Raw genomic sequence first — 15457 nt, 5'->3', positions numbered from 1 at the left:
AGATGTCTAGAAGGGGTACATGTGCTGTAGGAAGCAGCAGCCTTTGCGTCTGATGTCTTGCAAAGAGGCTGCCCTGCTGAAGTCAGAGCCATGGCTGGCTGCCCAGCTCTGCCCAGTTCCTGTCCATCCCCAGGCTCTGCTTCTCTGACTCAGACCACCTGATGACCTGTTGGTATATGTTGAGAATCTCAATGGGGTAAATACCCAGTCACTAACTACCTTGTCAACTGCTTATTTTATTCTGAGTCCTTGGAAAATAAACTATAATAATACTATTGACAATGATGTATTAAGAAATGGGCAATAAAATATATTTACCAATGGACCTAGGAGTAATACCAACAACTTCACTGAGATTTCAAAGGTTCAAATTTTGGGGTCATTTTTTTTCCCCCAGAAAGAATCAGAAAGTAGCTTGAAATCCCATGCAGTAGCTTCTCTTATTTGAGCTGTCTCGATGTGCAGGCTCGGTGTCTGTGCTGTCCCTAGTAGTGCCACTTTTCCTCTGTGCCACCTGTGCCTTAAGAACTCTATGCTCAAACCTAGAGCTCAGTTCATAAATCAACTTTCCCGAGATGCTTGAACAATATTGTTCATGTGCTCCCATGGCCTCTACACATATCTATAACACTGTATGCACTGCGTTTTACTTACCTGTCTGTACTCTAGATTTCAGGATCTATAAAGCAAGAAATTCTATCTTATTCACAGCACCTACCACAATGGCTGGCACATAACATGCTGAAAAATATTTACTAAATAATGAAGAACATGGATTTTCTTAAATGACATTTTTTTTTATTGATTGTAGAGAGACAGAGAGAAGGGAGAGAGAGAGAAAAAAAAACAGGTGGGGGACATTTTTTTGTTCCATTTAGTTGTGCATTTATTCATTGGTCGCTTAATCATATGTGCCCTGACCAGGGGTCAACCCATGACCTTGGTGTTTAGAGACAATGCTCTAACTGATTGAGGTAACTGGCCAGGACCAAATGACATTATTAAATTAATGAACCAAAGATTAAGTTGAGAAAAAAATGCAAAAGTACAAACATGAAGAACCAAATACTTAATACCATTTGCCTTGTTTCACTAGTGAGCTCTAATATAGATTTCATCTGTCCTGCCCCAAACACACACACATACATATGCCTTCCATGAACAGATGCCTACTGTTGCATTGAGCTCTGGGAAAGAGGAAAGGTGATAGATGAAAATAAAGTGTTTATTAATTTACAACTACTGCAAGGACTCTTGGACAGTGCCCATTATACACTGAAACTATTCCTACAGAACAAGATGAAAAGCAGTGGGAACAGAGCAAGGGAGTTTCATTCAGCAATTTTATTTCCCCCTAAAGTGTAAATTGATGCCTTAATGTTTTATTTGCTGAAGCACAGAATTCTTTTAACTATTATTTGTGCATATGGAACTAGGGATATATTCTTACAATGATGCATTGAGAAGTTATAGCATCACCCCGAGATATTGCTACCCCAAATGAATCTAATCATAAAGAAACATCAGGCTAATTCAAACTGGAGAAATTCTGTTCCAGAATAAAGGAGACTGAAGATACATGACAACTAAAGAAAATACGTGATCTTAGGTTTGGATCCTGGAATAGTTTCTCTGCTCTCTTTCTCTCTCTCTCTCACTCCTCTCTCTCTCTCTCTCTTTCTGTCTCCATCCATCCATCATCTACCTATCTATCCAACTATCTATCTATGTAAAAAATATCATTGGGAAAATTGCCATAAATTAAATAATAATATTGTATCATCATTATTTTTCTATTTTTAATCACTGTAAATCTGGTTATATAACAGAATTACCTTGTTCTTAGGAAATTATAGAAATCTGAGTGAAGAGTATTCAAGAAATCATTTTACTCTTTTTGCAAATTTTTATTTATTTGAAGTTATATAAAATATTATAAAAATTAAGGATATACACTCATATAATTGCTTGTGTCCTTCCAAAATTCCTATGTTAAAACCTAATCCCCATTGTAATGGCATTTGAAAGTGGAGACTTGGGGGATGATTAAGTCATATGGGTAGAAGTCTCACAGGTGGGATTGGTACTCTTACAGAAGAGACCCTGGAGAGTTCTCTCACCCTGTCTGCCATGTGAGAACACAATGAGAAGGTCAACCATAACCAAGAAATGGGCCCTCACCAGACAATGAATCTGCTGGCACCTTGATCTTGGACTTCCAGCCTCCAGGACTGTGAGAAATAGGAATTTGCTACCTAAGCCACCCAGTCTATGGTATTTTTGTTATAGCATCTTGCACAGAATAAGACAAGTACATTGAACAAAATAGTAATCATACTAAATTAGGTTAAGTTGTGAGCGTGCTGAACATCTGTTAAGAGACCTAGGGCTGTTTGTTTCTCCCAGTGTTAGTTTCAAAGTGCAGTGTAGCATATCTGACTTTGTGTAATTGCCAGTAACAAGGATGAAAGCCACAAACATTTTGTGTTGCAACAAGAGAAAAAGCCTCAGGAGCACTCCAGCCAACAAAAGTCCCTGAGGATAGCTAAGCATACCAGTGCCTAGAGGCTGGAAGAAACTGGGAAGAAAGCTTCCAAAGTCAACATGAGTTTCAGGCTGCCCATCGCCCCTTTGCTCTCTTGGCTCTTTTATGCTTTCTGTAGCCATCGCGAAGTAGGCACGGCCTTCTGATGAACAGGTTTTCTAACCATGGTCGTCAGAAAACAAGGCTATCCAGAATGCTTTGTATTCAAACAAAATGAAATCTCTGTTTGAATTATCTCACAATGACAGGGCTACACACTGACTTTCATGGGCCCTGGACCCTTTGACTTCTGTGGGGCCAATTTTATCTTTTTCTGTGTGCAAGAGAACAGTTTTTTTCACTCTCTGGCTCCCCATTTATTTTTATTTTAAAAGAAGTTAAAACATTTTCATGGACTTATAAAAGAATTTATTCTAAAATTACTGTGCCTACTGGGCCTATACATGTCAGCTCTGATTAGAGTAAGATTTTTAATTACTTAATTAATTTTAATTACTTAATTAATTAATTAATTTTCTCAATACCTCTGAGAAAATTATAGTATTTGAATTGATGTAGGCCAATTTGAATTGATGTAGGGGTTCCCAAACTTTTTACACAGGGGGCCAGTTCACTGTCCCTCAGACCCTTGGAGGGCTGAACTATAAAAAAAAAAACTATGAACAAATCCTTATGCACACTGCACATATCTTATTTTAAAGTAAAAAAACAAAATGGGAACAAATACAATATTTAAAATAAAGAACAAGTAAATTTACATCAACAAACTGACCAGTATTTCAATGGAATCTATGGGCCTGCTTTTGGCTAATGAGATGGTCAATGGGCTCCTCTCACTGACCACCAATGAAAGAGGTGCCCCTTCCGGAAGTGTGGTGGGGGCAGGATAAATGGCCTCAGGGGGCCACATGCTGCCCACGGGCCATAGTTTGGGGACCCCTGATGTAGACATTTGGTTGTTAAAAATCAGATCTTGTCCTATAACATGTATATTTACATGTGCAAATATTAGCTAAATTTTATAAATGTATGTATAACTCTATATACTTATATCCATTTATATTATATTCCATTGGAAGTCACAGCTGACAAATATTGTAAATTCACATAACCCATATATTTTTACTCAGCATTCTGTTGACAATCATTTTCTGTCTGTTCTGAGGATCCCGTGATGGATCCTAGACTCTCCTAGATGCTATCCTGCCTTATGACAAAAAATACTGTGTTTTTTAGCACTTGGTTTCTGTACTTGCTTATTTCTCTTCTGTGAGCATTAATTTTTTTAAAAAAAAATAAGACCTACTTGTGAAATATTTATGTTTCCATTAATTCTTTCTAAATGTAAATTTTGTTGATGAGATCATAGCTTGACTCCTGTAAGAGTATTGTGGTGCCCTGGCCGGTTGGCTCAGTGGTGAAGTGTCAGCCTGGCGTGCAGGAGTCCCGGGTTCGATTCCCGACCAGGGCACACAGGAGAAGCGCCAATCTACTTCTCCACCCCTCCCCCTCTCCTTCCTCTCTCTCTCTTCCCCTCCCTCAGCCAAAGCTCCATTGGAGCAAAGTTGGCCTGGGCACTGAGGATGGCTCCATGGCCTCTGCCTCGGGTGCTAGAGTGGCTCTGGTTGCAGCAGAGCAATGGCATCGCCCCCTGGTGGGTGTGCCGGGTGGATCCCGGTAGGGCGCATGCGGGAGTCTGTCTGACTGCCTCCCCGTTTCCAACTTCAGAAAAATACAAAAAAAGAAGAAAAAAAAAAGAGAGAGTATTGTGGTACCATAGAGGTTTCTGCAAAATCAAATAGAAGAAACAGTGCCACATGGAGGTGCAATATTAATTTTAAAAACTAAAAACTATAAATATTAGTCTTCTAATTGAATGTTATTCAAATAATCAGTAAGAATCATTGTAAGAGAAAAAATATTAATGTCCAAGGATGACCAAAAATTATTTTTTTTCTGACAACCTGTTTCTTAAAATTAACACATTGTCCACGGTTCTCACAATCATCATATTTGAGTGTAAAGAGGACCTAGCAGAGTTGTGCCTTTCGATGAAAGGAGTCCTTTTCCCTTACTGTTTCGCTGCTTCTCTTGTGCAAGGCTTTCATGACAGAGCACCAGCTCTACTCCTTTCCATCCCCAATGTATATATCAAAGCATTAAAAATGATTCCGAATAGACCACACTGTTACTACTGAGAAAGCATGTCGATACTTTCAGAAGTGCTTACAATTTGGCTTCTGCCAAGTGTATAGAATGCCTAGGTGCTGGGGTGCTCAGTGGTAAACAAAATGGCAAGAAAGACCCTTGTCTTTATAAAACTTAACATGGTACAGATGTCAGTTTAGTTTTGGCCAAAAGTAAATTCCAAAGGTCTGGAAGCTGGCAGAGAAGCAAGAGAGAGTTTCTGAAAGAAGAACTAAATCTGCATTGGGAATTAGTGTGATTGAAACAACTCTAGATGCGTGTTGGCTAACCCCAGCAATCTGACCCAGGTAACCTAGGAATTTCTCTCATTGTGACACCTGGGTTTAGTGGCCTTTGACCATGGGGAGCCCATGGCTTCCAGGAAATTGTGCAAAAACCGGTTGGGTTGGGATCATTGCACTCCTGAACCCAAAAGACAATGATTTCAATGACAAAGGAATATCCAAACCAGATAAATAACTCATACCTTTCTTTTTTCAGTGTGAAGCTCATTCGCAAAGAGACCTCTGCTAAAATTGGCAGGGAAAATGGTGCAGAAGCCTGTACAGAGAATTTGGAAAAGGTGAGTTGATTTTTCTCAATTAAAACTCTTCATTTATAATGAAATTAGTAAGAAAGACTCAGAAAAATCAACTTATCTGATGGAATTGCATTAACCATTTTCTTGCAACTATTTAAAACGGTTCTTTCATGCACTTGGCTTTTCAATGATAGAAAAAAGAGCAGCAGTGGCAATTTTTCTTAATTACTGAAAATGTGGAGCAAAACAGAAAACTTAATAAAGATTGTTCATTTCTCAAACAAGAGCACAACAAATATTCTTTTATTCTTTCTTACTTTTTTGTGTTACTAATTGCTTTTAGGGATTTTAAAGCCTCTGGGGATTATGGGCCACAGGAAAACACGGGTCTGCTCAGACCCTAGGGACAGTAGTCCTAGAGATCAAGGTGAAGCTGCAGGTCTAGCTGACTTATCTTAAAAGTCACACCACATCATTGGTGCCACACCCCATTTGTTAATCGAGTCACTAATATCAACTCAAATTGAAGAGGAGAATTAGATTCCCCCTTTCAATGGAAGGAGTAGCAAAATATTCTCAGCCATCTTTAAATTGCCACAATAGGTCTGACTTCCCCATGTTGCAGACAGAGGTGTTTTGAAAGGATATCAATTTTGAGTAAATGTAATTAACTCGAAAACTCAAAAGCTGATGTTCAGGACTTTGGGAAAGCTGTAAGTCAAGCCCTTTGTTAGAGACCTACCACCTTGCTCTGAGTGTCTCCCTAGTAAAAGGTACCATTAGTGGTCTGCTTCAAACTTCTTAGGAAAAAGCCTTTTAATCCCTATCTACTTTATATAAGGGCTAGAAAAAGAAAAACCCAAATATTCAAGTTGATTAGTAAATATTCACAGGTCCTATGAAAAGGGGGGGGGGGTTGTTCATTGCAAATACTTTGTACTACGTGTTTTCTGTCATCTGTATCAACAAAATTTCATATCGCAAGCTTGGTTATGGTATTACTGTGTAAGGGAGGGCCACTTTAAAACAAATGTGTTGCCACAGACTGGCTTTCAGAAAGCAGATTCTGGTGAGAAATTTGAGAGATCTGTTGTACGACATATATGCATCTAGTTAACACTACTGTACTATATTTTTCAACATGGTTGAGGAGGTAAATTTTAGTTCATGTGCTTTTCGCCACAATGAAAAAAAATAGGAAGCAGATTCTAGGATTATTTTTGGAGTTCAAGACATTTATTAAGAATCAAAACCTATGAAAAGAAGTGGGAAGAAGCAGAATTGGTCACAAGTAACAAGAGTCGAATTCCTTATGCAAGCCCTACCTTAGACTTAATCCAGCAAGACAAGCCCTACAACAAATATTGTTGTCCTGCCTACAGCTGAATGGTGCACTTTGTATTCTCACTAAGTCACTGGATGCAAAGGAGACCTGAAGATGGCAGTGGAGTAGGCAGACGCACAGACTCCCAGCTCACACCACTGAACTGGATTATAAACTAACTCATGAACAATCAGCGTGAAAAACCAAATCTGGACTACAAGAACAGCTTTCAAAAACCAAGGAGCAAAGAAGAAGCCACAACAAACCTGGTAAGGAGCGCCTGAATCTCCCCTGCTTACAGGAACAAAGTGGGGGGGGGTGAGGCTGGGCTCTCACTCCAAGGAAAAGAGCAGTAAATACTGTTCACAGCCACTTGCCTGGCGACCAGGGAACGAGGTGTGTTGAAAGGGCCCGCTTGTCTTCCAAAAAGAAAGGAGAGAGAGAGACAGATGGTGAGGGGAAGAGGAATATAGGTGATGACATAAAAAGCTGACTCATTTGGTGCTGGAGGCGGCCATAACTGGGGGAGGGGCTGATCCTTCCACAAAGCAAAATACAAAGTACTTCCAGGCCACAGAGATACAGACATCTCTCCAGCTCCAATCAGTGCAACAAGACACAGCTGAAAACAAGAAGTGGGGAGGAGGGGCAGTAACTCATGTCTCCATGGAGATCTGAGATACACCTCCCCCTACTGAAGCTGAGAAAGCAACCTGCCCCCAGTGAGATTAACTGGCAGAAGAGGACTTCAGAGCCTCAGGTCACACCCACCACATTTCTGGATACAGTTTCAAATAAGCCCCCTGCTGAGATCAGCAAACAAGACAATCACCTGTTAAGAAAACAAACAAATCAAGACTTCAAAGCAGCCCAAGTCCTAAAGTGGATTACAAATCATAGCTGATGCCAACCCAAGAAGACCTAGAAACAACACAAGTAAAAACTGGAGGCAGACAACACCAAGCCTAGACTCAACCAGCTTTACAAAGAAAACACCCAGACACAATGAGAAGACAAAGAAGTGTAATCCAAATGAAACCACAAGAGAGACCTTCAGAAGATGAACTGAGTGATAGGGAAATAATCAAATTTCCAGATGCAGAGTCTAAAATAATGATTGTAAGGATGCTTAGGGATCTTAGAACAACAATGGATGGTCATCACAAACACCTAAATAAAGAAATAGCAAGTATAAAAAAGGATATTGAAGTATTAAAAAAGAATCAGTCAGAGATGACAAATACAATATCAGAAATGAAGACCACAATGGAAGGAATTAAAAACAGGATGGATAGAGCTGAGGATAGAATCAGAGAGTTGGAGGACAACTGGAATGAAGGCATGAAAGCAGAGAAGAAGAAATAAAAGAGACTCAAAAAGTCTGAGGAAACTCTTAGAGAGCTCTGTGACAACATAAAGAGAAATAACATCCGCATCATAGGGGTTCCTGAAGAAGAAGAGAAAGAACAAGGGATAGAGACTTTGTTCAATCATATCATAGCTGAAAACTTCCCTAAATTAATGCAGGAGAAACTCTCACAAATTCAAGAAGCACAGAGAACTCCACTAAAAAGAAACCCAAAGAAACCTACACCAAGACACATCATAATTAAAATACTAAAGCTAAGTGATAAAGAGAAAATATTAAAGCTGTGAGAGCAAAAAAGGCTATCACCTACAAAGGAGCCCCCATAAGGATGACATCACATTTCTCAACAGAAACACTTGAAGCCAGAAGGGAATGGCAAGAAATATTTAAAGTAATGCAGAACAAGAACCTACATCCAAGACCACTTTATCCAGCAAGGCTATCATTTAAAATTGAAGGAGAAATAAAAAGTTTCCCAGACAAAAAAAAGCTCAAGGAATTCATTACAACCAAACCAATGCTGCAGGAAATGTTAAGGGGCATGTTAAGGGATCAAAGTGGGAAAAGAATATAGCAAAAGAGGAATACAGCTTTAAAGAATAAAATGGCAATAAATAACCACATATCAATAATAACCTTAAATGTAAATGGATTAAATGATCCAATCAAAAGACATAGGGTAGCTGCATGGATAAGAAAATAGGACCTGTACATATGCTGTCTACAAGAGACACACCTTAAAACAAAAGATGCACATAGGTTGAAGGTAAAAGGATGAAGAAAAACATTTCATGCAAATGGAAATGAAAAAAAAGCTGGAGTAGCAATACTTATATGAGACAAAATGGACTTTAAAACGAAGAATCTAGTAAGAGAAGGCCACTACATAATGATAAAGGGAGCAATCCAACAGGAAGCTATAACTATTATAAATGTCTACGCACCTAATATGGGAGCACCTAAATATATAAAGCAGACTTTGATAGATATAAAGAGCGAGATCAACAGCAACACTATAATAGTAGGGGATTTTAGTACCCCACTAACATCACTAGATAGATTCTCAAGAAAGAAAATTAACAAAGTAACAGCAGACTTAAAGGACACACTAGATCAACTCGATTTAATAGATATATACGGAACCTTTCACCCTAAAGCAGCAGAATATACATTCTTTTCAAGTGCTCATAGTACATTCTCTAGGATAGACCACATGTTAGGGCACAAAAGTGGTCTCAACAAATTTAAGAAGATTGAAATCATATCAAACACTTTCTCTGATTACAATCGCATGAAACTAGAAATCAACCACAACAGAAAAACTCAAAAATTCTCAAACACATGGAAACTAAATAGCAGGTTGTTAAATAACGAATGGATTAAGAATGATATCAAAGAAGAAATAAAAAAATTCCTAGAAACAAATGATAATGAGCATACAACAACTCAAAATTTATGGAACACAGCAAAAGCAGTACTGAGAAGGAAGTTCATAGCACTACAGGCACACTTTAAGAAGCTAGAAAAAGCTCAAATAAACAACTTAACCCTGCATCTAAAAGAACTAGAAAAAGAACAGCAAGTAAAGCCTAAATGTAGTAGAAGGAAGGAAATAATAAAGATCAGAGCAGAAATAAATGACATAGAGAGTAAAGAAACAATACAAAGGATCAATGAAACTAGGAGCTGGTTTTTTGAAAAGGTAAACAAGATTGATGAACCTTTAACTAGATTCACCAAGAAAAAGAGAGAGAGGACTCAAATAAATAAAATTAGAAATGAGAGGGGAGAAATAACAACTGACACAACAGAAATACAAAGGATTATAAGAAAATACTATGAAGAACTGTATGCCAAAAAACTAGACAACCTAGATGAAATGGACAAATTCCTTGAAACATACAATCTTCCAAAAATCAATCTGGAAGAATCAGAAAACATAAACAGACTGATTACACCAAATGAGATCAAAACAGTTATCAAAAAATTCCCAACAAAGAAAAGTCCTGGGCCAGATGGCTTCACAAGTGAATTCTACCAACTATTCAAAGAAGAACTAACTCCTATCCTTCTCAAGCTATTTCAAAAAATTCAAGAGGAAGGAAGACTTCCAACTCCTTTTATGAGGCAAGCATAATTCTGATTCCAAAACCAGGCAAAGACAACACAAAGAAAGAAAATTATAGGCCAATATTCCTGATGAATATAGATGCTAAAATCCTCAACAAAATATTAGCAAACCAGATCTAACAATATATGGAAAAAATCATACACCATGATCAAGTGGGATTTATTCTGGGGAGGCAAGGCTGGTACAATATTCGCAAATCTATCAATGTGATTCATCACATAAACAAAAGGAAGGAGAAAAACCACATGATCATTTCAATAGATGCAGAAAAAGCATTTGATAAAATCCAGCACCCATTCATGATCAAAACTCTCAGCAAAGTGGGAATACAGGGAACATACCTCAACATGATAAAAGCCATCTATGACAAACCCACAGCCAACATCATACTCAATGGGCAAAAATGAAAAGCAATCCCCTTAAGATCAGGAACAAGGCAGGGGTGCCCCCTTTCACCACTCTTATTCATCATAGTCCTGGAAGTCCTAGCCACAGCAATCAGACAAGAAGAAGAAATAAAAGGCATTCAAGTTGGAAAAGAAGAAGTAAACTATCATTATTTACAGATGATATGATATTGTATATAGAAAACCCTAAAGTCTCAGTCAAAAAACAACTGGACCTGATAAATGAATTTAGCAAGGTGGCAGGATATAAAATTAATACTCAAAAATCAGAGGCATTTTTATACACCAACAATGAACAGTCAGAAAGAGAAATTAAGGAAACAATCCCCTTCACTATTTCAACCAAAAAAATAAAGTACTTAGGAGTACATTTAACGAAGGAGACTAAAGATTTGTACTCGGAAAATGATAAAACATTGATAAAAGAAATCAAGGAAGATACAAACAAGTGGAAGCATATACCATGCTCATGGTTAGGAAGAATAAACATCATTAAAATGTCTATATTATCCAAAGTAATTTATAAATTCAATGCAATACCAATTAAAATACCAATGGCATACTTTAAAGATATAGATCACATATTCCAAAAATGTATATGGAACCAAAAGAGAACACGAATAGCCTCAGCAATCTTAAAAAAGAAGAACAAAGGGGGAGGTATCACACTTTCTGATATCAAGCTATACTACAAGGCCATTGTACTCAAAACAGCCTGGTACTGGCATAAAAACAGGCACATAGATCAATGGAACAGAATGGAGAACCCAGAAGTAAACCCACAGCTCTATGGACAACTGATATTTGACAAAGGAGGTAAGGAAATACAATGGAGTAAAGACAGCCTCTTCAACAAATGGTGTTGGCAAAACTGGACAGCAACGTGCAAAAAAATGAAACTAGATCACCAACTTACACCACTCACAAAAATAAATTCAAAATGGATAAAAGACTTAAATGTAAGACGTGAAACCATAAGCATCTTAGAAGAAAACATAGGCAGTAAGCTCTCCGACATCTATCGCAGCGATATATTTGCTGATTTATCTCCACGGGCAAGGGAAATAAAAGACAGGATAAACAAATGGGACTGTATCAAACTAAAAAGCTTTTGCACAGCCAAAGACAATAAGAACAGAATAAAAAGACAAACTACACAATGGGAGAACATATTTGACAGTACGTCTGATAAGGGGTTAATAACCAAAATTCATAAAGAACTTGTAAATCTCAACACCAGGAAGACAAACAATCCAATCAAAAAATGGGCAAAAGAAATGAATAGACACTTCTCCAAAGAGGACATACCAATGGCCAATAGACATATGAAAAAATGCTCAACATCACTAATCACTAGACTGAAATGCAAATTAAAACCACAATGAAATATCACCTCACACCAGTCAGAATGGCGCTCATCAACAAAACAACACAGAATAAGTGCTGGCGAGGATGTGGAGAAAAGGGAACCCTCCTGCACTGCTGGTGGGAATGCAGACTGGTGCAGCCTCTATGGAAAACAGTATGGAGATTCCTCAAAAAATTGAAAATCGAACTGCCTTTTGACCCAGCCATCCCACTTTTAGGAATATACCCCAAGGACACCAAAGAACGGTTCCAGAAGGAGAACTGCACCCCCATGTTTATAGCAGCATTGTTCACAATAGCGAAGATCTGGAAACAGCCCAAGTGTCCGTCAGAGGACGAGTGGACTAAGCCACTGGATGCAGGCTAACACAGGAAGGGTCAAGGCAGCTCCAGCAAGCTCTTAGTTGAAGGAGGGGGGTTTGGACAGTGGAACACCATTCTGCTACCATTTCTTGAGATAGAAAATACAATGGCTACATAAGGGGAAAATAATGACTGCACTTTCAAAGACATAGTCTGAGATTTCTGAGGGAATAATATGAGTCGCAAGATTTAATGACAGCTTCAGCACACCGAAAATAGAATCCAAGAGTATTCAGCCTTCATTTTAGCTAAAAAAATATCTGCTCTTTTGGTTTTACATATGCTACATACTCACACACAAATCCTCTTTTAACATGACATAATTAAAGGTCAAGAATAAATCACAGGAGTATTAAGTATGAAGAATGTAATATAGTTAAGCTTTTTAATGTCTATACTATTGAATTTATTTATAATGTTATCCATTCTTATGGCTTTCAGGTTTTTATATTTATTTTCTGTGTTTTGTGCTTTTATAAGAACAGCATATGCTATTAAGATGCAATTTGACTCTTAAAAATATTATTAAAGGGAAATCATGTTGATTCAGTTCTTAACATTTTCCTGTAATTTTACAATTTCATGTAGAACAACTTTTTCACATTTTTAACCAGGATATTTTGAGGCTTTTGAGGATCTCACTTGCTCTCAGCATGAACTTAGACAAATTTTTATTCTCTCTAAACCTCAGTCGCCTTATCTGTAAAATGGAAATATGATGTCATGTACTTCATAGGATCATTGCAAGTGCTAAATATACAATCTGGATGATTTATGACAGTGGCTGGCACAAAGAAACCAGTCAATATGTGTAAGTGACTATCTTATGATACTGGTAACTATGTTTTCATTAGTAAAAATCATCTGTTACCATACTACACTTTTGCAACAGATATTTATTGAAAAGTAATAATTTAGGAATAGAAACCAAAAACTCTAATCCATGGTTTTATCTTCAAGAATTTTCTAATTCTGTCACAAGGTGGCCCCAAATTCATATCTTTCCTGACTCTGCACTCATGGAAAATGAATCAAACAGCAAAAAGATACTGCAACAAAAATCCACAGTAATAATCCAAAGTGTAGATGGTCAATTTAACCAGCTGTCCATTTGGCTAGAAGAGAGAAAAGCAAGTCTCACGTATTTGAAAAAGGCAAAAAGGCTGTTAAATGTGTCTGGACATTTTTCTTCCAGCTTAGTTTCAATAGAAGTGGTAAATGAATCATCCTGTTGATACTGAACACTTCAAGTAGTACATGGCCTAGCATGTTTGACTGAGAAAAACCTCTAATCTTACCTTTTCCCTCTTTTATGAATTGGTTATTTAGCAATTACTGACTTTCTGGCTTTACTTGAATACTTGCAAAAATGGTTTCAGAACCATTTCTTACCTCTTTATCCTCTCCTATGTGAAACACAGAGAAAAACAATAGATTATAAATGATGTAAGATCCTTTCAAGAAAGCCTCAGCTTAAAGATTTTAGAAGACCATGACTAATTCATTACCTCTTCCTTTTATCTCAGAATCCTTGACGTCTTAAGGCAGAGCCTCAAAAATTTCTTTCTAGGCAGAGAAAATTATTTCTAGGCTAAATGGTGTAATGCTAGAGCAATGCTTAGCAACGGATTGCAACTAATAGACAATATTTGAAAAGTGGTGAAAGAATTAATACAAGGGAACTGAGCATATAAGAACTATTATATGTAGCTAAGGGTCTTAATACTGGAGTCAGATATTCAGCATTCTGGTTTAACTTGATAATAGTGTAGTTTGGATAAGCTGCTTTAAGATATATTTATCCCTTAGAGGTTTTATAAGAATTAAAAGAGAGAGCATGTTAACTGTTGAACGTTTTGTCTGGACCATGGTAAAGACATAACAGTACCTTTTATTACTGCTTTTACTCAAAATATCATGGGATAATGAAAACAATTAATTTAATATCCAATGGAAAGATCCAAACGTATCCTTGCTAAGATTTCTCAACTGATTCTGACCTAAACCTCAATTCCCAGCTCTAAATGATGCTATATCTTCCATGTTTGTTTGTTTTTGGAAGGCAGAGGTAGTCAGAAGTGTGGACAGACAAACATGGCTTAGAAGAGTGCAACCTGGAATTTAATAGAAAGAGCTGAGTCTATAATTTAGCCAAAAAATATAGAAAATTATATTTTTGAGTGAGGTCATAGACTTTTAAAAGTACGTGAGAGATTTGATTGGATTGTGCATACTCTCCCACATATTTGACTTTTACCTCAGAAAAAGAAACAGAAGATGGAATTGTTACATTTAGTAATCTACAAAAGTTTTTCCTGTACCTATCTTAAAAGTTAAAGAGCAAAATTAGACAGTCCAACTGTAGTGTAAATAAACCACAATTCATAATCAAATGTGACTCGCTGAAACTTGGAATTTCCAACTTAATCTTTTACATGAATTGTTAAAATTCTAATGTTGGTTGATTTGTGGCAAGGGCTTTTGCAGTTAGCCGTCAAGACCAAAACTTTAGCTAACAATGTTAAAACTAAATGTAAGGCATATGTTTAATATTCTCCCTGCATTTTATTTATTTATTTGTTTGTTTGTTTATTTATTTATTTATTTTTCTTCTATTGAGTTTATTACAGTGACACTGGTTAATAAAAACATACGAGTTTCAGGTGCACAATTCCAGAATACATGCTCTGTACCCTATATTTGGGTTCACTGCCCACGTCAAGTCTGTGTCATCACCATTTTTCTCTCCTATGTCCTCCTCCACCTCCCCCACCCCTTTGCCCCCCAGCAATCACCACACTGTTGTCTGTGTCCATGAGTATTTTCTCTTTTTTGCTTAATCCTTCCACACCCCCTTCCCCAGCCTTGCCTGTCTCTATTTTTCTTGTTAGTTCATTTGATCCATTAGATTTCACATGTAAGTGAAATTGTTTTACTTATCTTTCTCTGACTGACTTACATCACTCAGCATAATGCTTTCCAGGTTCATCCACGCTGTCACAAAAGGTAAGATTTTCTCTCTGTATACAACCCTGTAGTGCTCCATTGTGCAAATGCACTACAGCTTTCACTTCTGGAAATATATCTGAAGAAATCCAAAATACTAATTAAAAAAATATAGGCACCCTTATGTTCTTCGCAGTGTTATTTACAATAGCCAAGGTTTGGAAGCAGCCCAAGTGCCCACCAATAGATGAGTGGATAAAAAGCTGTGGTACGTCT

At 37.4% G+C, this 15457-nt stretch overlaps 1 long non-coding RNA gene across 2 annotated transcripts in view; it reads left to right on the top strand.

Moving 5' to 3' along the window:
• Positions 1-5194: 5194 nt before the first annotated feature.
• The window catches only part of LOC136405383 (uncharacterized), a 71090-nt gene continuing 60827 nt past the window's right edge, over positions 5195-15457 (top strand). For both annotated transcript variants that reach the window (XR_010751508.1, XR_010751509.1), the window contains exons 1-2: positions 5195-5315; positions 6656-6866. This is a non-coding gene — a long non-coding RNA (uncharacterized lncRNA). The remainder of the gene's footprint in view (positions 5316-6655; positions 6867-15457) is intronic.

The sequence above is a fragment of the Saccopteryx leptura genome, chromosome 5, assembly GCF_036850995.1.
Source record: "Saccopteryx leptura isolate mSacLep1 chromosome 5, mSacLep1_pri_phased_curated, whole genome shotgun sequence".
In the NCBI taxonomy this organism is placed as follows: Eukaryota; Metazoa; Chordata; class Mammalia; order Chiroptera; family Emballonuridae; genus Saccopteryx; species Saccopteryx leptura.
Note: the sequence above shows the minus strand (reverse complement) of the source record. Positions and strands in the feature narration are given on the sequence as shown.